Here is a 24,833-nt window from a genome sequence, read left to right on the forward strand (position 1 = left end):
ACAATTTTGTTCTTAAAAAAGAAAAAAAAAAAAAAAAAACAGGACAAAAGCAATCAGCATTTGGAGTCGATATTTACACTCTGATGACTTGTATTGTCAAGACTTAGTACCAAGTTTGGGTGAATTCTATTCTGGGGTGAATTCTATTCTGGTGACAGAATGGCCTAGAATTGTCATGAGTGCTGGGATTGTTTCAACCTTTTTTTTTTTTTTTTTTTTTAAGAATAAAAAGAGGTTTAGCGGAAATGTTCTCCTAAGAGCTATACAAGTATAGGCTTTCCCTTTCATACACTCAAACATACTCCACCCTGTGAAATAACAAATATAAAACTAATCACCTTTGGAATTTTGCCAACCTTTTTCATTGATGAGCTGGCAGAGTTGGGCCAATCTGCCTTAAAGTCATAAAGCATATCTTACCCCATGAAAGTCCTCTAAAGACTTCCTGAAATCCAGTCTGAGACTTTACAGAACACAGAACACAGAAGTGAAGACTTGAATGTGTGGGAATCCATCAGATCTAAAGTGATCAGATAAACCACAGCATCTTCCCAAGATGAATTATGAAGATGAAATGCTTCATTTTAGATTCCTAATCACTTGGCCTTTGCAGGGAAGAATATTTCCAACTTTCTGAAATGTCAAGATTGACAATTTCTTGCTGGTGTGCCTGTGTGTATCTGTGTATTTGTGTATGTAGCATTCATACTCATTCATGTGGTTGAACATATAGAGATTAGAGGTTATTATTAAGCACTTCCTTAACTACCGTTCACCTTTTTTTGGGGGAGGAGAGGATCTCTCAGTGAACCTGGAGCTTATTGATTTACCTGGGCCACCTGGCCAGGAAGCCTCAGAGACCATCCTGGTCTGCCTCTCCGTCACTGAGCTCACAGGCACACATTCCATGCCAGCTTTGTGGAATCTGAACTTGGGTCTCCATGCTTGCATCGCAAGCACTTTGATGATTGGATCATCTGCCCATTCAGACTCTTGAAATAAATTTTCAGTCTCTCTGTTTCAGTTTGAAAATCATGCAATTTATTTGTTATATTAAATCCCCTTTGGCTAGGTGAAAAAATGTAACTTAACACAGGGACATGTAATATATTTGGTTGATTAGATTTTCATTTGCAACTTCAATGAGATAAAGCCAATGAGTTCCAGACCGGTAGTTCTCAATCTTGCTAATGCTGTGACCCTATAGTATAGTTCCTCATGTTGTGGTGACCCTCCCCAGCTATAACATTATTTTGTTGCTACTTCATAACTGTAATTTTACTACTGTTCTGAATAATAATGTAAATATCAGATATTTGAGAATTGATTTGAGAATTGTCAGGGACCACCTGAGGGAACTCGCCAACTTCAGAGACCACCTGTGGAAGCTTACCAACTTGCCTCAATTTGCCTGTTCCCTTACCTGCAGTAAACATACTGCTTGGAGATGCCCGTTCCCTTACCTGCAGTAAACATACTGCTTGGCAACAGCAGAGATGTGCTCACAGAACCATGGCTTATCACAAGATGTTTCAGGCCCCTGGCCGAGAAGAATCTGTAATTTTTCACCCACCCTACTTCCTTATCCTGAACCCTATTTAAAGCTGATTCTGTTTAGTAAAGTTAGTCCTTGACAAGCACCTGTTTGCTTGGACTCGTTTCTCTTTCTCGCCCATCTTTTCACAGGTTTGGATTCTCTTTTAACCCGCGAATAACCTTAGCTCCGCTGGCCGGAGCAGAGAATCACTGTCCTAGACCAACTAAAGAGTCTCATAGTCACTGAAATTCATCTAATAGGAGTTGTGTTTTACATTTTCTCCCATGTGAGTCCTGAGAGTATCTAAATACAGAGAGCCTCTCCCACTGCCAGTATCTCCACCACATCTCCTAAGAAGATCATGAGGATGGCTGGAAAGCAAACACCTACACAGTGCACTTAACTCTGTTGGCTTTCTGCAGTGTCTATGCTTCTACTGCATAGACATATGGCTGTCTGAGGCATGGGTCACCAATCTGAAAGTTCTCAATTCCTGGAACCTTGAGCAAAAAGGTGATTTCTTTATATTGGCTCTTTTCTTCCTATCTGAATGAAATCAACTGGCTTGAAACTAAAGTGATGTTGTGATCTGTCCTGACCACTATGCTTATTTGGCTACTTCCCGTTCACATAAAAATAACTAAATAGAACCTTCTAGGAGACCATTGACCTGAATGTCACCTATGGAAGCAGGCCCTCTGAGGTCATATCCTGGCCCTGTCTTTGCAAGCTGGATGTGTTATTTTATCTCCTCATGAATTGGCTTCCTTGCCTACAAAATAGGAATAAAAATGACTATACTGAGAATTAATCTATGCTAAATGCTTACCTCAGTGCAGGGCACATTGAAGAACACTTAGTTTATGTGCACGAGCCTCTAGCTCTGATGAGGCATCTGCAGTCAAAAGCCGTCCTTTTGGTGAGAAAGTACACACTTCAGAGAAGGCTGAGGTGGACACAGGGAATCCCTTTCAGCACAGGGACAGCATGACTTTAAAACTGTATTGTCACCCATAGCGACACATAACTTCATTCTGCAGAAACATATGGATCACATGGACTGTGTCAAAATCACCTAAGGATGTTAGACGTTTATCTGACAAGCCAGAGAAAGCTGCATCTATACAGGAAGGAAAGGTTTGAAGTACTGCGACAAGATGACTGACTTAATTGTTCTCGTATATCATGAGCCAGACTTCAACACATAGTCATACAAGTCCATTTGGTCCAGACAGTGGTGACAAAAGTTTAACAACTATTCGGTTTGAGTGTGTGCCCTTTATAGCTGTTTCTTTATTTCCAGCTTCCCTTCTCGGAACTCTGTCAGCGGTTCTCAACCTTGGTAATGCTGCGACTCTTTAGCACAGTTCCTCATGTTGGGGTGACCCCCAACCATAAAATTACTTTTGTTGCTACTTCAGAACTGTAACTTTACTACTGTTATTAATTGTAATGTAAGTGGGTTTTGTTTGGTTTGGTTTTGGAGATAGAGGTTTGCCAAGGGGATCATGACCCACAAGTTGAGAAGCACTGCCAGAGTACTTAGATGCCTTTGGGGCCACATTGCTGTCTTGAGAAAGGCTGTCAAGGAACCCCAAGTAAAAATAAATATCCCAGGCTGGAGAGATGGCTCAGTGGTTAAGAGCACTGCCTGCCCTTCCAGAGGACCTGAGTTCAATTCCCAGCAACTACATAATGGCTCACAACCATCTCTACTTGGATCTCGACGCTCTCTTCTGTCATGCAGGTATACATGCAGATAGAGCATTCATATACATAAAATAAATAAATAAATCTTATTGAAAATAAATATCCCAAAGTAAGAGTAATACAAGTTTTAGGAAAAAATTGTAGGTTTTTGTGCCCATTTCTATGACACTGTATCTTAAGTGAAACACTAACACACACACACACACACATTGGAATGAACTAAAACTTCTTTCCCTTTGGTCCTAAAATGGACATTGTCACTAGATAGCATGAAAAGCTCAGAGGCCCAGCAGGAGAGCCAAAGAGAAGCTATTTTGGGTCATTTCCCCCAGGATACACCGAGGTGCCTTAGCAGATTGCGTGCCATCCAATGAGACAACCAATTTCTGGTCCCCAAGAGGCTGACAGTGAGAGGCTCCTATATGTAAGTCTTCCTGCCTCAGAGATCAGACATTACCTGATAAACCCAAGGAAAGGAAAACCTTAATGTACAAAGCAGCACCTTAGTCCAGAATTATGGTCTTGATAAAGGGATGTATAAACAGCCTCATCTGATATGATCGAAGAAATGGTGAAGCAAAGGCCAGCCAATCTCTCTCATTTTTTTTAATCCTACAGGCATCTCTTCACAAATTCTTCCCCATCAATATCCAGGCCTCTCCTCAGATAGAAGGGACCTGTCACTTTATGTTCTAGGAGACTCTCATTGTGAAGTGAGGTCTTGGCAATATTCAGCCACTAGATGAGGATGGTGTGTCCCCAAGGTACCAACTGCCATTCAAGGGCAGTTCTAAAATTAGAACCATTGGGAGGTCAAGAGTGGTTGAAGTCTTAGGAAAACATTACGTTTCCTGCTATCAGTTCAGCATAAATGCCTTAACCTGGCAAGGGAAGACAGCACGTTCTATGGAAACTGTGTATAGAAGAGAAGTAGGGAAGGAAAATGCTGCCTTGGGTGATAAGCAACCAAAAAATTGTGCAGAGTGAGGAGAAGAGGTTGAGTCTTCCAGTCTGGCCTCTCAGTTGTAAAGATTAGCCACCTGTACCTAAAGTACAGTGTTCTTTTGGCTCTGAGATAACACGAGCTGAGGCTCTTCGTTTCTACCTCTGTGGTCACCTGGCCTTTTTTATTATCTTCAGAAAATATTGGTATATGCAGCAAAGTCTGAGGACACTTCGTGACTCTTCTCCCACTGGGTCCTATTTCCTCACCCCAGCTCCAAGAGATGATTAAATGTGTTTTTCAGGTTTTCTTACTAAAATGTATAATTCTTACTTTCTTTTGGAAATTTTTCTTTTCTTTTCTTTTCTTTTTTTCCTTTTCCCCTTATTACCACATATTTAGAATCCATGGAAAGGTATTTACAAAATGTAGCCTTTCATTTGTTTTAAAGATTCTACTTATTTTATACCATATACAGGTTCAGAATAATTCCTATAAACACCAAATGAAAATTCTGGATGTGTGCTTGTCCTTGTGTGTTTGGATGTAGGTGTGTGCGTGTGCATGTTCCAGTATGCATGTATGTTTATGCACATCCCCGTGTGTATGGGTTTACATATGTGCAAAAGACATCTAATGCCTCCTTCAGGTAGCACCCATCACATCTCTCATTGGCTTTGAACTCACTGAGTAGACTAATTTGGTTAGGTAGTAAGTCCTGGGCTTCCTCCTGTCTCTGCTTCCTCCACGGTGTCACCATATCCAGCTCCTTTTTTTTTTTTTTCCTAACATGGGATCTGGGGATGGATAAAAAGTCCTCATGCTTGCAAAAAAATGACTTCAGTGACTGGACTATCTCCCCAGGCACCCCCTCCCCCACAGAGGGGAAGAAGATGCTCTGTTTTACCTATAACCCTCCTCCCTGGCCACTGCATGGATCTGTTGTCATTTCTCATTATTCATTTTTTATGAATCCACACACAAACTCAACCCAGGTGATTTGGCTCTTAACAAAATGAATGTGAATTAATTCTGGTCATACATTTTAATGAGACAGCACTTCAGAAGCCCTCCGATATTCCAGATGCAAAAGTCACCTTTTTGGGTGCTGACACTGGAATTCCTTTTCTTAAGAAATCTTTCTTGTTTAGGCTTTGCTACTTTTCCACAGGAGCAAGGTCACAGAAGGGAATGGGGGACTGGGCCCTCAAGTATCCCACATCCTCTCTCCAATTCCATTGTCACATACCTCTTATTCCCCTTTGTCCTTAAGTTTTAATAAGTCTTATTGTGTGACAACAACCTTGATCTTGCCATTATGCCCAACTGTTCAAAATGACACTCATCCAAGAACGATGACAGAATTCCTTTCATTCATTCTTGATTCGCTCATTCATTCATTCATTCATTCATTCATTCATTCATTCTCTCTCCTTAATTAAATGGTAGAGTCATACTTAAAGAATGATTTCTGTGTTCACTCATTCAATTCTTTAAAGACTGACATCATGCTAAAATTATATTCCCCTAATCTCCAATTCTATTCCCACTATACTTGAAATGTCAGGAATAATTATAAGTGCTTAATAAATACAGAAGACATTTCTTTTTAGTATTCCTGAGCAGAGAGGCACAGTGTTGCTTTGTTAGCACCTTTCCATGAGCGGGCGATTTGCATTTGGAATGAGCAATTTCTCATTTAAACAGTAGAAGTCTGCGCAGTGTTTTGGTTTCTCAAGCTGCGTGTGGCTTCCCAGGGGCTGTTCGTTCCTTACACATAATTAATAGCCCACGCTTGGCTTCCTTAGAGATGTCCCTCACCTTCTCCTGCCACTGTGCAGGTGGGCATGTTCAAAGCAATGACTTTGCTCTGTCACTTGTTAATATCAGAACAGTTTGTTTAAGAACGGGTTCTGATTAGACTTAGAAGCTGGTCTGGATGCCCTTGTTCAAAGCTATCTCTTATTTCACACTCTCCAAGAAAAGTGAGCACCTCCTGTTCTGTTCATCAGACAAAGGCAGAAAAAAAATCTACTTTGTATCCAAGGTAAATGGAGAACTCCTGTACCAGTATCTCCTTTTAAAACTTCCTATTCTCATACCTGGGAAAAAAAGTGATTACGAAGGACCCTGCCATGTCATGGTCTTGCTTCAATTCTGAATGAATAAAAGCACCTCCACAAAATAAAGCACTGGGCAGGGCAGGCCTCTCCCCAGGTGGATGTAATGTAAGGGAATACTGAGGACATCATTGGGCACTGATGATAAAGATGACAACGAGATGTCTCAACCTCTGATTAGTTGGTTGATATTACCTCCTCTGACAAGCTCAGGAAAGGGCTGGCTGAAGCTCCCAGCATCAATTCTGTAAGACTAGTTTCTGGCATGCCTGTGGTTTGATGTGGAAAGTTTTTGACTTACATATATAGAATTTTGTTTCTGTGCTACTTATTAGTCATTTGGCTTTGAGCAATGTATGTTTCCTGGGGATGACTTTATAAGATGCTGGGAATAATACCTCATGGGTCTTATGTGATATTTGATCATGCATGTGGCAGAGAAGGCATCCACTCATGATAAAGCATCCTAATGATGTCACTCAACATTGTTTTACTTCAATAAGGACTTACAGATAATGAGCAAGTAAGCCAGAATGAATGGCATTAACCATAAGTGTAAGGGAAAATCCCCTATATGATTTAACTGCATTCAACACTAAGTATATGACTTTGTTTTTACAGAAGTATTATTGTGAGAAACATTTAATAACATGAGCAGATCACCTGATTCTCAAGACACGACAAGGCAGTAAAATCCTTGAAACTGTGTATCAAAAAGTCATAAACGAACACCTCTTGGTAATTAGGAGGTATTTCATTGTCTTGTGGCACCTAGGGGTCATAATTTTGATTATCAGAGGCTAATTTACAAGAGAAATGGATGGAACCCAAGTGACTCAATGATATAAAAGAGAAAAATTTTTGGAATTAATCCATACTATCCATATTTAATGCCGTCACATGTCTCCATAGAAAAAATAGCATGACCTCAATAATGTTAGTTATCTGACCTCGGCTTTTCAGTGGTTTGAATTCTGTCTGAGTAGAAATGAACTGCAGTGCACTAATTTCCACATATCACCTGAGCAGGATGGCCAGACACTGTGCTTTCTGGGAGGTATGCATGGCTGATTCTCTCCTGTGTCTATGATCTGAGGTACCAGGTTTAGAAAGAGCAGCAGGAAGTAACTGCAGGGCTGGGACACACAGAGGAGCTAATAAGGTCTGTGCTGGCAGATTGACAGGCTGTCAAAGGATGAGAGGAGTTAACGAAGAGAAGAGGGTTTTGGAAGTTATGTGGCCCCTAGACACATGTAAGGTGTTACTGCAGCTAATGATAACCTTAGTCATTTACAATGGGTTAGTTATATAGAGCTAGAATGGGAAGAGTTCTTTTTCTCCTTCGCCACCCAGTTCTTGCTCTCTCAGCTTATCTCTCATGAATGACATATTAGTCTATCCCTGTTTCTTCTGTTTTTGTCATAGTTTGACACAGTTGAAATAGATGGAAAGATCTTGCAGGAAGTAAGGCTACAAGCAAATCCTGAATATATAGAAATAACTATCTTTGAAGAATGGAGCTTAAAGCACGCAAGAGGCTGAGTGCTCTTCTTTTTAATGTGGCCGGAAGCATGTAGCAATTATTATAAGGATTGGAGAATATCCTGGAAGCTCAACATCTGTGCACACTCCCCACGTGGATGCCGTTGTCACAACAGATACAATCAAAGTGCTCTTCATTTTCTGAGGTCGGCTATTTGAATTGTCTCATACACAATTGTATATGTGGATGATCAAGAATGTGTGGTTGCCTGGGTAGTTATGCGGAAATACACACTACCACAAGATGAGAAGACACACGCAGGAGAGTGCCATAAAACTCTGCAATGCCGCCAGCAATCTGCTTGTAAAAGTAGCAGAATACAAGCACACAATCATTTCTCCCACAAGAGGAAAGAGGATTTTTTAAAAAATACATTTAATTAACTAATACAAACTCATTGAGAATATTGTTATAGGCACAGTGGATGCAGTTCACAGTGCTTAAGCAGGAAGGACTGGAAGAGCAAAACAGTGCTGTAAAGAGTAACATCCGTGGAAGGAGAGAGGCATTCAGAGAGACACGCTGGTGTGGAATGAACGCACTGCAAGTGTTGGCGGGAATGCAAGTCAGAGACCATGAAATGCAACATAGCACTAGTTACATATTTCCCTACGCACAGACAAGTATGCATTTGGAGAAATGTACTTAAAAATCAAGATGTTTAAGCTGTGCCTGTTGACAAAAGTTTGCCATCCCAGCATTTAAGGTGCAGAGCGATCAGGAGTTTGAGGCTATCCTGGGCTACATAGGAAGCTTGAGGCCAGCCTGGGGTACATGAAAGTCTAAAGAAAAAAAAATGACCATTCTAGGCTAGATGTTGGTCTTGAAATCATTTTTTTCTACATGAGAGTCTAAAGAAAAAATTTTAAAGAGAAAACTCAATATTTGACCATCCTAGGCTAGACAGTGAGCTTGAAGCTGGCCTGGGTTACATGAGAGTCTAAAGAAAGAAACCAATCAATCTATTCACAGCTGTTATGTCTGGGAAAAGAAGGGGAAGTAAGCAGGAAGTAGTGGCTAGACATGTCTTTGTACTCCTTAAATTCCACCATGCATATTATTAGTTTTATAATTAATTTTTTAAGTAATACAGAAATTAAAGGCCATAGCAACTGCACTCAGAGAGCACTGAGAGTAACCTGAGTCTTTAGCAATCAGGCCTGCATCTGTGCCTGCTGGTCACACAGCTCTGTCAAGTAAATATTTGTACCTGATGGGGATGGAAGAGGCACTTTCCCTGGCCCACGGCCACTGACCCTTCACAAGACCCTCCAAAGCCCCAACCAGAACACGGCGTCCATGAGGACCTTCAGTTCGAGGAGTAAAAAGTAACGGTAAATTCACCTTGCTGCAAACTCATGTTTACAGCAGATAGAATTTTTTTTCCCTATTTTTAACTAGATAGGATAAAGTACTCAGATAAAAGCCATGGCCTTTTTTTTTTTTTAACTTGCAATTTAAAAAAAAAATCAAATACAAGAAAACTAAATCTTAAGATCCATAAAATCTTTCCTAAACCTTAAAAAAATTCAACTGTTTACTATGACTACATCCTAAAGTTTTACACAAGGTGGGGGAAATATCCATTTTCAGTTTCATGACTTTAAAATCAAAATCTAAAAAACAGTTACTAGTGGAAGCAATGGGAGATGAACCGGAACTGGCAAACAGCCACCCGGGAGCCAGATACAGGAGGCTATCTGCTTGTGTAAGCAAAGTTTTGTTGGGACACAATCAGAGTCGTGTGCTTAAGCATATTCTCTGCTTGCTTTAGAGCCACTGCAGAAAAGGTGAGTCTTCACTGAAGACTTCCATGTTCTCTGTGAAAGCTAAAACACTCACCAATTGTACACATTCCAATGTGTTAAAATGTCAACGCTGTGGTTGCGAAACAGAACATACCTCTGAGTCTAATTTCTACTTTTTGCCTGCTCTTTGGGAGAATCCTGTTTTGAAAGAAACTTCTAATTGTTAGTTCTTGAGGAATGGATATGTGTTTGTTTCCTCTGCTATGCAGAGGAACAGAAAGAGACAATGAATATGCTTCGTTATAACACCTTCTTGGGAAGAATGGAAAGCTTAAATCTGAATTTTGTTACCTTATTTACATTCTTGTTGGTCCTAGACCAAAGTCTTGGGTTGGGTGCACAAAGAAAGGCCTAAGTTGAAGAACTGAAATCCTATTGGGTGCTATGTAATGTGTTTTCAAGTGTTTCTAATATTGTGACTACTTCCTCAATTCCCGAATGCCCCAGTTTTATCCTGAAAAGAACCTGGCCAAGAAAAAAAAAATTATAATTGCTTAAGCTAAATTTTAGGAAAACATTTGTGTGGATGGAGCAATGCAGACTACTGCCAAAGCTCTCTGACTTCATTCCGCCTGGCATACTGGCTGTGCTTGTTTGGCATTTCATTAACAAAAAATAAATCTTACTTCTCTTCCTGAGAAAATAGCATATGTAGTATTTTGGGGACAGCAACACTCAGTGTGCTACTTTTTAGTATAAAAAATGTATTTCTGAAATGTGGATGAATAAAGCTTTCAAAAACCTCTCTGGCATGGTAACGGGCCACCTTGGGAGCTCCATGTTCTAGGCATGTGACTGGATGAAAGTGTTTGGAAAACACCTTTAAATGTGTAAAAATCATAGAGAAGCGGTGCCTTATACTATCAAGGAGAATGATCGGGAATCCAGAAATAAAAAAGCTTCCTGTGACTCTTTAATTATGATTCTCTGTGCAAGCCAGAAAGCTCATCTTTTTGGCATCTCTGAGAATAAGATGTTGGTACCATGTAGTGTATGTGCTTGGAAAGAAGGTAAAATAAATATAATTGTAGCATGTGACTCCGTGAGGGGTGAAAGAGCAAATTAAAGGTAAATGCATATGTACACAAACATTTGAAAGTAGCTCACTCATCAGTAGTGAAATGCGCAAACACTTTTTTTCAGTTCTGGGCTAAATTCTTATTTTAAAAAGTCTTAATTTTGTGAAAGGAAGCAAGTTGCTTACAGCTATCAACACAAATTGGAAAGTCATATAATTAATGCACAGACTGGCTTAGGTATAGTGTATTGATAAGGCTTAGTACCACTGGGAATGGTAAGAGGCCAAGCTACATAAAGGGAGGCTCTCAAGAATATGGCCGCAGTGTCAACTAAAAGAGGGCTGGATATAGGGCAGAAAAGAAGGGCAAAAGTGGAGTATGAAGCAGCATAGACCACAAATGCTGTTTATATGGATGAGACTATACTATTGCATATTGATAGAGACACAATTTTGAAATAAGACCTGAATGGTCAAAGAAAAAAAAAACTAGAAAGAGGCAGGAAGTAGTAGATTTCATGTAGAGTGTAGGTTGGAGCTATTTTGTTCTGTATCTGGCAGGGAGAGGAACCACTGGAAGTCTTTGGATTTGCCACAGCTGATCTGCTGTAGGCTCTGTATTGGATGGACTTGACGTTTATGGATCAGACACATAAATGGTTTAGGTGTCCCAGCAGGAGACAAACCCCAAGAGGCAAGCATTCTGAACTACAAATGGTGATGATAACGAATGACCATTGCAAAGGGAATCAAGAAATATTTAGGATAGAGAATTAACTAGTTCTTGCCCTTGGTTTGAAGCAGGAAAAAAATGGAAAAAGGAGAGTAAAAATGACTGTTGTATTTCTACTTCTGATGAATAAATGGACAATGACATCACAGAACCCAAAAGAAAATATAGAATGAGAAAGCAGGGAAAGCATGAGTTTGGACATAATTGATTTGTGGGTGCCTGATGCACAAGGCAGGTTGCTGGGAACTCAACTCTGAATTTTATGTAAAGGACTTGAATGACATATGTAAAGTCTAAAAATCTTGTAAATCATTACAGGGGTGACAGCATAGGGCAACAATGTGTGTTGGATGAAGGACAATGAGCTGAGAATAAACTTAGAGGAAAAGCAGTAGTTAAGTCCGTGACGGAGTCAGATAAGGAAGACAACTCTTTGGATGATCTGCTACCATGAAAGCCTGGAAAGTGGAAACTTTCAGGAGAGAATGGATCATCAGGCCCAAACACATAGGGAAAGCTAAGAAGGAACCAAAGAGTCCAACTGGAACTTGCAACCCAGAAATCTTTAGTTCAGTGGTGCCTTAGGATTATAGGCAGGCACCAGATGCTTAAAGCTCTAAAGCAGAGACAAAGACATACCTCAAGTACATAGCCATCAAGGTTACATTCTTAAATAAGATGGAGAGACCTGAATGAATATGGGGAGGGACCATGACTAATGGAGTACATTATAGAAACACTGTACTTGAACCCTTGATCATGTGTGCTGAGTTCCAGCCCAGACCTCAGCTTCCTCTGAGGAACCAGTAGCTTCCTCAGGGAACTTTCCTTTTTGTCACTTTCCCTTTGTTCTATCTGTTCCCTATGATATTCACATCTGAGACACTTTCCATACAAGTTGCCCTAGTCCTTATATTCAGCATCTTCAGCAAGCAAAACACAAAAAAAGTCAGATTTGGTGTTTTCTTATGATTACATCTCCTCACAAAAAAAAAGAGAGAGAAAGGGAAATTTGTTTCTTATATAATTAATATTTTTAGAATATAACTTCTTTCTTTCATTTCTACTTGACCTCTGCCCGCCATTACCAGAGTGTTTATGCTTCACAATATATCTTTTACAATAGATACATCAGTACAGTGTGGGACATCCAACAGGTGACCTGATTTATTGATGAGTAATAATTATACACACCCATGGTTTTCTGAGTTTTTAAACTCCTATACTATACAGCATAGTAAAAAAGAGACTTATCTTAGTATAAACAGACTTCTGAGTTTTCCTGGTTTTCTCAACATCTCCAAATTCAGTCTTCATTATAGCCACCAAATTATCTACACTATTAATTTACAAATGATTCCCTCTTCCAGAATTTATAAGTAAAATAAAATAATGATAAACAGCCTACCATGGCATAAGATCTAAGAAATTAAATATAAAAGTGTTTCATAGGTGGGAAGCAAACACTGAGCAATCCAGGGGTCATAAAATCATGGTGTATGCCATAAGAGAGTAATACTTGTTGATAATAATTGGGAAAGATAGCTCCATACACTGGCTTTTCTTTTTACATGAGAAGCTCATTTGAATCTCACAATATTTATCTTTCCTTCCAAAGTCTACTACCAAGGATTTGATGACAAATCAAAACAGCATTGTTCCAACCTCAGTACACATGCCAGCCACTTCAAAAGCAGCTTCAGAATGGCAGCTTTTGGAGACAAATGATTCATTTCTGTTTCTGCTCTATTCTCTAGAACATAGCCACAGTAGAGATTCGATCTGAGATTTAGTAATACAAAATCTATGGACTCAGTTACCACACAGACAGCTGTTTCCTCCTGTAGAGACAGCATGGACAATGCTGAGCAAAATGGCCTCAAAGAACTTTAGAGTAAGGGGGCCAGGCAATTAAAAACTGCTTTTAGCTTTATGTAAATTTGAGCAACACATACTTGTGATCTTGGAGATAAAATGGGATAAATTAAATTGCAAAGAATTATCCTTGAGCTCTTTCTTCTCTCTTCGACAGACCAATGGAAGGAATCATGACAGTAAATATGGTTGGTCCTTTTTCTAGACTATTCTGGAAAGCTGCATTGCCTCAGCCAGTCAAGCAATTTTTAATTCTGTCACACCCTTGGCTGCTTTGATACCTGTTTCTACAGAATTGAATACTGTTTGACGTGATTTTATCCTTTCCAAATCCTGAATTTAGTTCTGTTTTTCTTATATTGTATCTATAGTTTCAGTTCAAGACTCACTGATCACTCATTTGGATTCTTTTCCCCTGCCCCATTTTAAAATTTCCTGTCCCTCATTGTAAAACTTTCTGAGAGTTTAGAAACTTCTTTGGCTCTTTTTCTAAAGCTCTCAGTCCTCACAAACAACCCTGTCATCAGTACTCCAGAGAACTGGCAGTGTTATTTCCCGTGACCTCTCTCTGGACTCCTTTTTCTTGTCTACATTGATATATAGTTGGCTTTCCCAACTTCCCAGTGATGTGAACACACTATTTTTCCATACCTTTCTTATCTCTTGCCCCTGCCATGTTCATCTCATGCCTACTTCTCGCACTTCTATTTCTTCTTCCAGAATACATGTTGAGTTTGTAATGCTGTTTTCGGCTTACTCAGACTGCCCTCTAGTAGCCAAGACCATTCCTGATCTTTGACAGAAAAACCAATCCTGTTGGAAATATATGGAAAGCAAGCACCCCTCAGGTGTAGCAACTACATCTACTCCACATTTTACTCTGTGCCCTTTTCTAATGCTTAAACATCCCCTCGTATATGAATGCCCCCTGCCCTTGGATTATTTTCTCTTTAAAAATTGATTATGTCTGTATCTCTTCCATTGGATTTGAAACTCAGGTACAGAAATTATAGCTACATATAAACCTTCTTTGATAATTAGAAATTTCTATTTATTACTACTTATGACTTTAAAATATAAAAAATTAATGGTGACAATAAAATTAAGTATTATGCAAATTTGCCTGTCCAGACAAGAAGGACATCAATGAAAAAACCCATCCTGGTAGCCACATTGCTTGGCTCTACCAGCTCCCCCGTGAGCCATAAAAACACTAGGACTGTTTCTTACCTTGTTCTCTGTCCTGTGGAGCTAATCCAGCCATAGACTTGCTTTTGAAGTCAAGTGGGACATCATGCATGGGTGAGCTCCGGAGAGCACACAAAGGCAAGAGAAGAAAACTGACATGTTATTCTTAACTAAAGAGACTGTGCTATTTCAGAGTTTCTATACACACTTGGGCATCCCACAGACTTCAAGAGCCTGCAGATGAAGTAGGAGAAGCCAGAGTTTAAAAAAAACCTGAAAATGTGCAGCAGATAAAGCTACAAGAGAATGAAAGTTTTAAATTTTAGGCAAATCATCCTGTTTCTCTTTTGTTATCAAGTCATACAAATCACAGAGAATTCTTTAAAGCTATGAAGACACTCCCTGAGAATGTCAGACTCTTTTGCAAATGGTATCAACTCCTTTCTGAGGTTGCCTTGTAGACTGCCATTCAAGTCCAAGCAGTGGAATTTATCTAGTCTTTACTGAGTAGTCAAGTCCATCAAGTTGAGAGTTTCATCCACGTCTTCACAAAGAAAGGCATGAAGCTTCTCTCATGGCGCTCAAAAATATATTCTCAGATAGCATCATTGTGCAGTGTGGCCACGCGGGTGAAATGTGCATTCTAGTTCTATAATACTGTGTTAACACAGCAGCAAAACATGAGTCATATACACAAAGGCTTAAACTAAGTGACAGTTTTTGAAAAAAAAATTATGTATGTAGCTTTTTACCCTTTGTCCCTTTTTCTGAAAGTAATGTCCACTGAAGAAACAGAACCAAGTAATGAGAACTTAACAAGTAGCTATCTGGTGATGTTTCTCTTTACTGCTCCAAACCTCTATGTAGTTATTTATAGATGGCGTATTATAACATTTTCTCCATATTACTTATAGCTATGGTGCCTGACATGAAAATGGACAAAAAGATGGTAACAGAGTCAGTAGTATAACCTTTATTTATAGAAGAAAGTGATTCTAAGTGCTGAGTCATGGTCCAAGGTAATAGTAGGTCTGGAACTCTGCTCTAATTTGATCTGAATAGAGCCTCTAGCCATCATCTGGCCATCAAGCTTAATGATTTTCTTTGAGTCTCAAAGTGAACAAGAAAAGGAGCTGGGAAGACCCCAGCCATCATCACACAAGGGCAGAGGTCTTCTAACAAGCCTTTCTTCAAAATGTATGCTCAAATTTAGGTTAGCAGACTTTTAGAGAACACCTAATGCTATCAACCAAATACTAAACTCCAATGTAAAAAAAAAAAGGCAGAAACCACCATCAGTGCTTTCATGTTAAGAGAAAATGAACATGCCTGTGAGAATCAGAAATGCATTGATTACTGACAAGAAATGAATTCACTAGAGGACCAAGGAAATTGTTCTGTGCTCCTGGACATTAACAGAACAATTTAACCCGATTGCTCATTTAAATATTTCAAGTTGAAGCCTAGAGAATTGTATTTACCTTTTAAGAAGACCATCATTCAAAATAAGTCAGCTACATTATTGGGCTAGAGACCTTGATGGAGATAAGCAACTTATGTCAAAATTAAATTATTATGAATAAGCACATTGGAGACACACCATAGTGGTTCACCATCTCCTGAGAGTGAGAAGTTTAAGGATGCCTACCCTAAAACATATTTACTTCAGAGATATAGCACTAAAACTAAATACGAACAAGAAATTGGGCAGCACAATTTAGCAAGGCAAAGTAAAAATGAAAATAATTGACTCTGTAATTGAACACTTGACCCTTTCCTTAAAATATTGTTTTCCTCTCCCCTGATTTACAAATTTAAACACCTATTATATTTTCCAGTGTGTAGTACTTGCATGTGCTCAGGTTTTGGCTGCTATGATTTTTCTTTGCTTCAAACACTATGAGCCTAAAGTTTGTGTGGCAGGTCGGACACAATGCCTCTTGTCTCTAATGTTTATGTTCTGTGTCACCCTGTGGGGAATGGAGATGTGAAGGAAATCCCATTGAATGATTTCTCAGCTGCACCTTTCATAATGTATAAAGTTCAAAGACACCTTCTACAAACAGCTATCAAAATGAAATATAACTCAAGGCAGCTGTGAGTGGGTGAGCATCTTTATGAGGGAGGCCCAAAGGCAATCCTAGGCCCAGGCAAGAAGTGTGTCATGTCTCTGCTGTAAGTATCTGTTTAGACAGGTGGATGGTGAACCTCGTCTCCTCAAGATACAGAGATTCTGCGACTGGCATGTCGCAGAGGATACTGCAACCTGTATGACAAGTGGTCCCAGAAAGTTTCCTTCTAAGTCTCCTTTCGTAGTAAAGGACCTATACTTTGTTTGTCTCTCCCCCAACTCTGAATAAAATGATGTTTGCCTTCACCTTCTTAAAGGACAGCATATGTCATCTCTAGGAGATAAGTCACAAGAATGGCTGTATTATTTTCTATCTTCCCCTACCTGAGCAGTAAAGGGAATAAATAATACACCTCTTCTCTCAAAATTTACAACAAAGAAGAGAGTAAGTCATTACTGGAATTTTGCTTTTCAACACAAGGAAACAAGGCCATGCTTTTAATTTTTTAATGAAATTTTGAAACATTGTAGCTGACAAATTTTGATTTTGTGGGAAATTATGATTCTCATGCAAATAAAGTCACTTTTTACATCCTAAAAATTTATATTTAAGATTGAAACTAAGAATTTAAGCTTAGCTCTTAATTATAGTAATGTTTTTATAAAAGTGGGTTAAAAATGTCATATTATTTCTACTAGACGATGAAGGTATGGGTAGGGCATCATACATCTGTAGATTTTAAAGACAGTTTTACAAATTTCTCATCACAGTGTCTGAACCTGTCTTCTCAAGAACAGAAATAAATAGAAGTATTTCAAATGGTGAAGCAATGATGAAGAGTTTTTCAAATATTTCAATTTATATTTATGTCCAAACTTCTGAAGAATACTCTGAAGTATAATTGTGGTAATAGCCAACTTTACTAAACCCTCAATTCCCAACACCACACACACACACACACACACACACACACACACACACACACACACACATTCACTTTGTTATGAGCCTCCAATAAAGCATGGACTTGTTTAATTAATTACATAATTAATCTTCAAAAGTTCTGATGAGACAGACATCTTGGTTTTTTTTGCTGGGAAAAAAATCTCAAGCCCATTTTCAAGAGCCAGCCTTCCTTCTGCATATTTGTATTCCTCACAAATAATCTGAGCCAACATTCTAAGCCTAAAAGCTACATTTAATTGCTAATATTGCTTTGTACCTGTGATGAAATAGCTCTTTCCTTTCTAGTGCTAAAGTACGATTGCTGGAGAGTAATTTCATTATATTAACCAATTAGTTCCTTAAGGTTCATTTTCTCTCTCTGATTATTACAGTTGATGAGGGAAAGATCACATTTCCTCCTTACATAAGACTCTTCACGTAGTCTCAGCAACACTAGCTAGAAGAGACAACTAAGGGAGAAGAGAAGCCAATAAAATAACGAGTGAATGAATACCTCCATCTTCCAAGTTTTTAACAATCCCATTTATTGAACGAAAGAGATAGCATTTGAGTAACCAAGTCTTAGATGACACCAACTCTCTCCTTACTTGAAATGTAAATATTACGTTCTCTAAGCCCTAGAGAAATATTAAAATTTTAAAACACCATTGCCATTTTTTTTATGTATTTAGCCAACAAAAATGTAAAAGCACCAGAAAGACTGAGTGTAAGATGCTCATAAATGTTAGAGGTCTGCCAGATAGCTGGGTCAACTCAAGGGGATGAGACGTCACTGCATGCAATTATGGAATGAAGATGAGGACTATCAAAAGGATTCAAATCGTTTTAGCTCTTTGAAATCACTGGACTTTTAAAAAGAATTTTAAATGAGAGCTTCTTCACTCAAATAGTTTTACTCTGTAGCAGATGCTTGTGAAACATAATCACACCATTGAATGAGAGTCACCAGGTTCTTCTTTTTCCACCAAGGACATGTGCACCTTGCAGGTAATTGCCCTGCCGCTTGGAAGCTTCACCATTCTCCATATATCCTTTAAATTAAAATTAAAAGCTGGTAACATGAAACTATTTTTGTAAATGCCAACACATGGAATTTCTTTTAAAGATCAACAGCATCATCATTCAACACGCCTAAAAACAGAATGGTATTATTCGTGCGTCACTTACAGCCTTTTCCTTATTTTTTTCTCTTTTCATCTTAATTCCTCATCCAGCCAACCAAGTAGAGGATGCAAGGGGGTTTCTCTGTAATGTTTTGATAAAAACAGCTATAAATAGCCTATTCCTAAAGTATCTTCCTTATATTTCTAGATTCCAATTACTACGTAATGTCACTAAGTTTGTGTATTTTGAATTCAAGACAGGAGATAATCCCAACTTCAGAGTAGGTCAGGGTCTTCAACCAGCTTCACTCATTGAGAATACACTGGGAAAACTGGATAATTGAATGTTTATTATCAACTTCATGTGGCCTGTCCTTATGGCAAAATCACAGGGGCTGACTATCATCAACCATCCACTACTCTACCCTGTGCATCCAGATGGCAGCCAGACACCAAAAATTACACATGTAAGTGCCAGGCAGGGTTCACACCTAAAACTAATGTTAAAATGAAAGAACCATAGAAGTTGGGCTTAAATGAATTCCAAGCTCATACTTTGCCCTTTACCAGCATGAATACACTGTATGATTAAGCTTATGGAGCTCAGTTTGATTTTGGATCACCAGTGTCCTGCTCAGCTGCTGCTATTACAACTCACTGCAGAAGTATCTTTCTTTTTTTTTTCAAAGATAAGGCCAGTTTAGAGACTTGTGGCCAAAGTTTAACCATCCCTTATTTCAAAGAACAAGGAATCCGTAAGTCACAGAGAAGTTTCAAAGGCATGTATCCCTAAAAGTCAGAAAGGGTATATAACATAATGTAATATGCTCAAAATTTCCAGTAACATTTTCACATTACATATGTATGTATATATATATATATATATACATACACATATATATATACACATATATATACTTATATATATTCTATATTTATATCAACATATATATTAGTATCACAGGTGTAGGTTCTTCTATTCATGCATCAAGGCTACATTTTTTTTAAATATAGTTGAACAAAACTATAAATAAGAATAACCTCAAGAACTGAATGTTCATAGAGAAGATCTGATCGTTCTCTGGAAGACTGAATTTGACTTTTGTTGAAGGTGAAATATACCATAAAGAGTTAACTAGCAAAACTTTATATTAATTAAGGAGATGGCTCTTGGGTGAAGGTGAGAGTGGGGAGTGAGGAGCAAATTTTATAATAAGGAAACATGCCCTCAGATAATGGAGGAGTAATCATATGCAGAGTAAAACCAGGAAGCCAGTGACATCCGTTTATCTCATCTACACTGTGGACCAAATGATGGGGTGCATCAGCATGTCACCATTGAACTTTTCTCTTAGAAACAACAGATGTCCATGTGTATCAAACAGAAACGTTGCTTTAAAATGGCAGCTTATATCAAGAAACAAAACGTAGCTGAAGATTATCATAGTGTATATACTTGCACACTCCTTAATGACACCACTAAACATGATATAAACATTTGAAAGTCTTCAACGATGTTGAGTTCTGAATTTAAGATGTCCCCTTTCTGCTAAGTCTCCAACAGTCGTCAGTGTCTCTTCCCTCTTTTTCACCCTTCCAGTCTGTGCAGGGTATGGGCTAATTGCTCAGTCCTGCTAGGCACTGTGCTAGGCAGTGGGGCATTTAGCCCTGAGCTTTCCAGACCTACACTTTTTACTTTCTTCTTTTGTTTCACTGCTGCTTTCTTGAAGTCTTTGCCAACTTGTCAGCTGGCCATATCCACAGACACAGACACCAAAGATGAGAGAGATTTTTTTTCCAGGTTCCTTTCACCTTAGTTGTTGGAAATGTCATGGGTCAAATGATCACTGCAGATAAGAGGATTTAAGGGTTATATCTCCAAGATGTGCTTCTTGGGATCCAGGAGCTTGTACTCAGGGAACAGAGCACAGGAGAAACTGTTTGAAAGGACACTGGAAAATTGTTTTGGGTACAGGGATAATCAGAGCAGATGCAAGACAAGCTTTAGTGGGGCAATGAGAAGATGGGCCTTCCGGTGTAGAATTCCTGTTTAGAAACAGGCAATGATGCAGCTAAAAAGAAGGACTGAAGCTACTTGGTAAGGGGTTTTAAAACGGTTGGCATTTTATGATCACATTCTCTTGGCTCAAGAAAATCACTGCATGTTGAGGAAATATCAGTCTCATCGTAGAATCAGGGTGGCTAGGAGGTGCCTTCATTCTCTAGACAGACAGGGCAATTGAGTCCAGGGGTTTTAAAGCCTGCCGTGTCTATACCTTTACTTGAGTGTCTGATACAAATTTAAGCTATTACAAGGGCTCGATAATATTTGCTGAATGACTAGAGAAATTAACAGAACCTGAAGAAACTGGGCGTTAAGTTCTCCCAGCTGTTTATTAGCTCTGCGACCTTGGGAGAGGTGACTGAACTTCTCAAAACCTCCCTGTCCTCATCTGCAAACTCATCCTCAAGTGCATGGTGACACCTCTTTAACAGAGTAATTATGAAGATCAGACAATGAGAGAGGGGCTTAGAGCCTCATCTAGCGTGCAATGAATAGGTGCTAGCCATTAATAACAAGAATTAGAAGTTCTTTGACTAGTAGAATATCGTGTAAAGTCTCAGCATAGTCTAAGAAGCATTGGAAGAGGAAAGGAAGAGGACCCTCAGTGTGTGCTGTACCACAGACCTGAATGTGGGAGAGAAAGGATGCTTCTGGATAATCTGCTTAAATGGATGTTATTGAGATGACGCCTTGAAGTATATGCCAACTGACCTATCCATGCATTCTTTTAGACTGGTGTGTTGTGTGTGTATAGTTTGTGTGTGTGGTTTGTGTGTGTGTGATTGTGGGTTTGTGTGTGTGTGTGTGTGTGTGTGTGTGTGTGGTTTGTGTTTCTGTGTGTAAGTGGCTGTGTGTGTGTGTGTGTGTGTGGTGTGTGTGTGGTTTGTGTTTGTGTGTGTATGTCGCTTTTGTGTGTGTTTGATTGTGGGTTTGTGTGTGTATGACTGTGTGTGACATGTCTAAGACATTTCAAACATCAACAAGAAAAATACGTTCCAAGATGATATATTTACATCTATAATGTCTTTATATGTATCAAAACCAGATAAATACTGTTGAAAACTTAAGGACACATGAACACACTTAGACACTTAAGAATGCTTTCTGGAGGGTATTTTTAAAAAAAATGTCTGATTTCCACCTCTCAAACTTCTAGTAAATTGAATTCTTCAAATACTTCCTGAAAAATCAGTATTTTAAAAAAAATGTCTATACCAAACTCTGTTCAAATCTTCAAGGTTTCATAATTAACTATATGCCATATGTTCCTATTCACTACGTGTGACCTTATCTCTCTGTCTCTAAGGAAACTCCTAGTCGTCTAATTTATTTCAGGATTTGCATTTGAACTGTGAACTCAATTGTCAGAAAAATGCAGAAAATCTCAGGATTTATATATGCAAGTGCACTGTGGCTAAATAATGTCAAGAAACATCAAGGGCATCAATATGTGACTTAGAGACATAACTAAGGATGCAAAGAGATTCTGTGTGCTATGGTATGTTATTAGAAAATCATAAAGTCTAGCAACTTCAGAAGGACTCAAGGTCATTACAAGTGTATGCGTACAGGCCATCCACTAAGAAACAGATCAGGAGAAAAGAATCACTTAATCAGATTAAAAACACCCTTAATACAATCTCTGCATTCCAAAGCCAACCTTTTTTAGTAAGTGGCAAACAATTAAACTTTGAACATAACCTTTATTTTCTCAAACCATTATGGTATCATTTCAAAGACCATGCAAATTAAAATCTCTTGTGTGATCACAAACATGATTAAATACAAACGGGTAGAGAAAGTTTATCATGAATCCTTGTCAACCTTCTAGACCAGTTAATTAGATGATGTCTTTGCCAGCTATCCCTCAAGTACCATCCCCTGGCAGTTAACACTCTACAGTAATTTTACTGGGTAATATTGTTTGGGGAAAGTAAACTGAGGTAGTTTAAAGAAATACTTAATGGAATGACACAGGGAAATTTTCTCCGCCAGGAAAACGCATTTTAAGGACCCTTTGAATAACAACATTCCAAGGCCAACCCAGACCTTTTGATAATTCAGATACAAGCTCTAATGAAACAAGTTGGGATAATTTTCATCCAGAACTCTGACAAACAGATAAGGTAAATAGCTTCAAAGTCAATACAACTTTCTTGAAGACAGGTAAGAATATTTGAACAATATTTGAACAAGACAAAAGACAATATTAGAGTAAGCAAAGGAAAAAATAGCCTTTTAGTAACCAGCTGCACTACTATTACAATGATATTTGGAAAAGAATACCATTTACAGAAATAGAGCAAATGCCAAGATCTTTTCAAATATATGACAAGAATGGAATAATTTAATCAGATATGAGGGTCTGATTCTACTATAATAAAAAAAAAGAAACTAATGGTGTATTGGTTCGGCAGGATTATATTCCGACTTTAAATATTCACTCACATCAAGTTAAATTGTATTTTTAATTCCTAATTAGCATTTAGAACAATACAGTTTGGAAGCAATTGACTTTGTGTAACTTGCACAGGAAAATTGATGTAAGGATTTCATTTGACTTCCATGAAAACTGATCCACTGTGTCACAACTTGAATTCTCAAAGGATTCTTTTCTGTAAAAGCTATGTGATTAACTCTGCTTGTGTGGACAGCTCCCGAAATAATTGAAGTGCAGAGATGTTCCTGGTAACATTAACTGCGATCTCATTAAGCTGATATACCTGCATTTACCTATTAATAAAAATATAATATCTGCATATTTATGTACATTATTTTTAGTCTAGTTAAAATATTTAAAAATATTCACACATCAGACAGTTCCTCTGTTTTCTCAGTCTCCTCTGACTTGCAAGCCATTTTCTGTCTGCTCTTTAAACCACAGGTTATCATATTGAATACTCCTTTTTTAAAGAACCAACAAATCATCCTTAGAGTATGACGAATGAAAGCAGATATAAGGTGGAAATACTGTTTCATCTCAAGATGAACTGAGAGAAAGGCAATAAGACTACTCTGAAATAACTTTTACATAAGGATAAAATGATTCCTACATACAAGAAAACAATTACCAGCCAACATTAATAGCATCCGAAAACAGTAAGCTAGAATGAGCAATAAAAACATAGCATTTAGAGTGAGATATTAGAGAGTAGCTATTAAAATATCTTACTCAATTTCTATTACACCTTAAAATGAAAGTCATCAAAATGTCATTACAAGCCTTTTCCCCCATATTCTTTAGCATGAACTGAATCATTTCTGGAAATTGAGTGCTATCAAGGATTCACTTAAAATCCTCTGAAATAACAGCAAAGCAAAATACAATGTGAAATTTATGACATCGTATATTACAATTCGAAGTGCACTCATATACGTACCAGGGTGTATTTGTCTTCAGATACCTACAATTAAATATTTTTTTTTATGAAAATGTTGCCTTGGAGAAGACCTGAGGCCAGAAACCCCAGTAAAGGGAGTCAGAGTTCAATTCTGCAAAGCTAAGGTTCACAAAGCACACACATAGCAGAAAAGAAAAACAAAACAATACATCTTGTGGAGAAAAATTAATTATTTCAAAATTAATTCAAGCCACCATGCATTATTTAAGCAAGGCAACACAGAAGTAAGTTTTCAGGGCTTCTCAGCTAAAAGCTGAACGTGAGTTGAACAACTGCAATTAAACAATTAAAGCATCTTTATTCCCGCTCTTTGGAAAGCTAGGACCCTAAAGAATTTTCAAGCCAGAAGAGACCTCGCTCTGGCTGAAGTTTGGTAGCTCTAACAATGAAATCTACGGGCGGAAAAGATTATTTTTGCTGACAGCCCCCACCCCCACTTTCTATAAGGATCGACACCAAAGCAATCAGCAGCTCTCTATTCCCAAGGCTGAAAAAAAAAAGGAAGGAACATAGGAAGCATCTGATTGCACTTGGTTAACAAAAAGCTAGGCAGTCTTTTGAAAATGACTAACAAAAGTCTTACTGGTTCTCTTCAAACCTTACACGCTAAGAGAAAACTATTCAAAATTTAAATACTCATATTTTAGAAAACACTTTTCCAATGCTTCCGGCAAGAACATGCAATGTTTGAAAAACGTTATATATATAAATATATATATATATATATATATATATATTTTTTTTTTTTTTT

This window comes from Psammomys obesus, unplaced genomic scaffold (assembly GCF_907164565.1).
Source record: "Psammomys obesus unplaced genomic scaffold, mPsaObe1.curated_primary_1811, whole genome shotgun sequence".
Taxonomy (NCBI): Eukaryota; Metazoa; Chordata; class Mammalia; order Rodentia; family Muridae; genus Psammomys; species Psammomys obesus.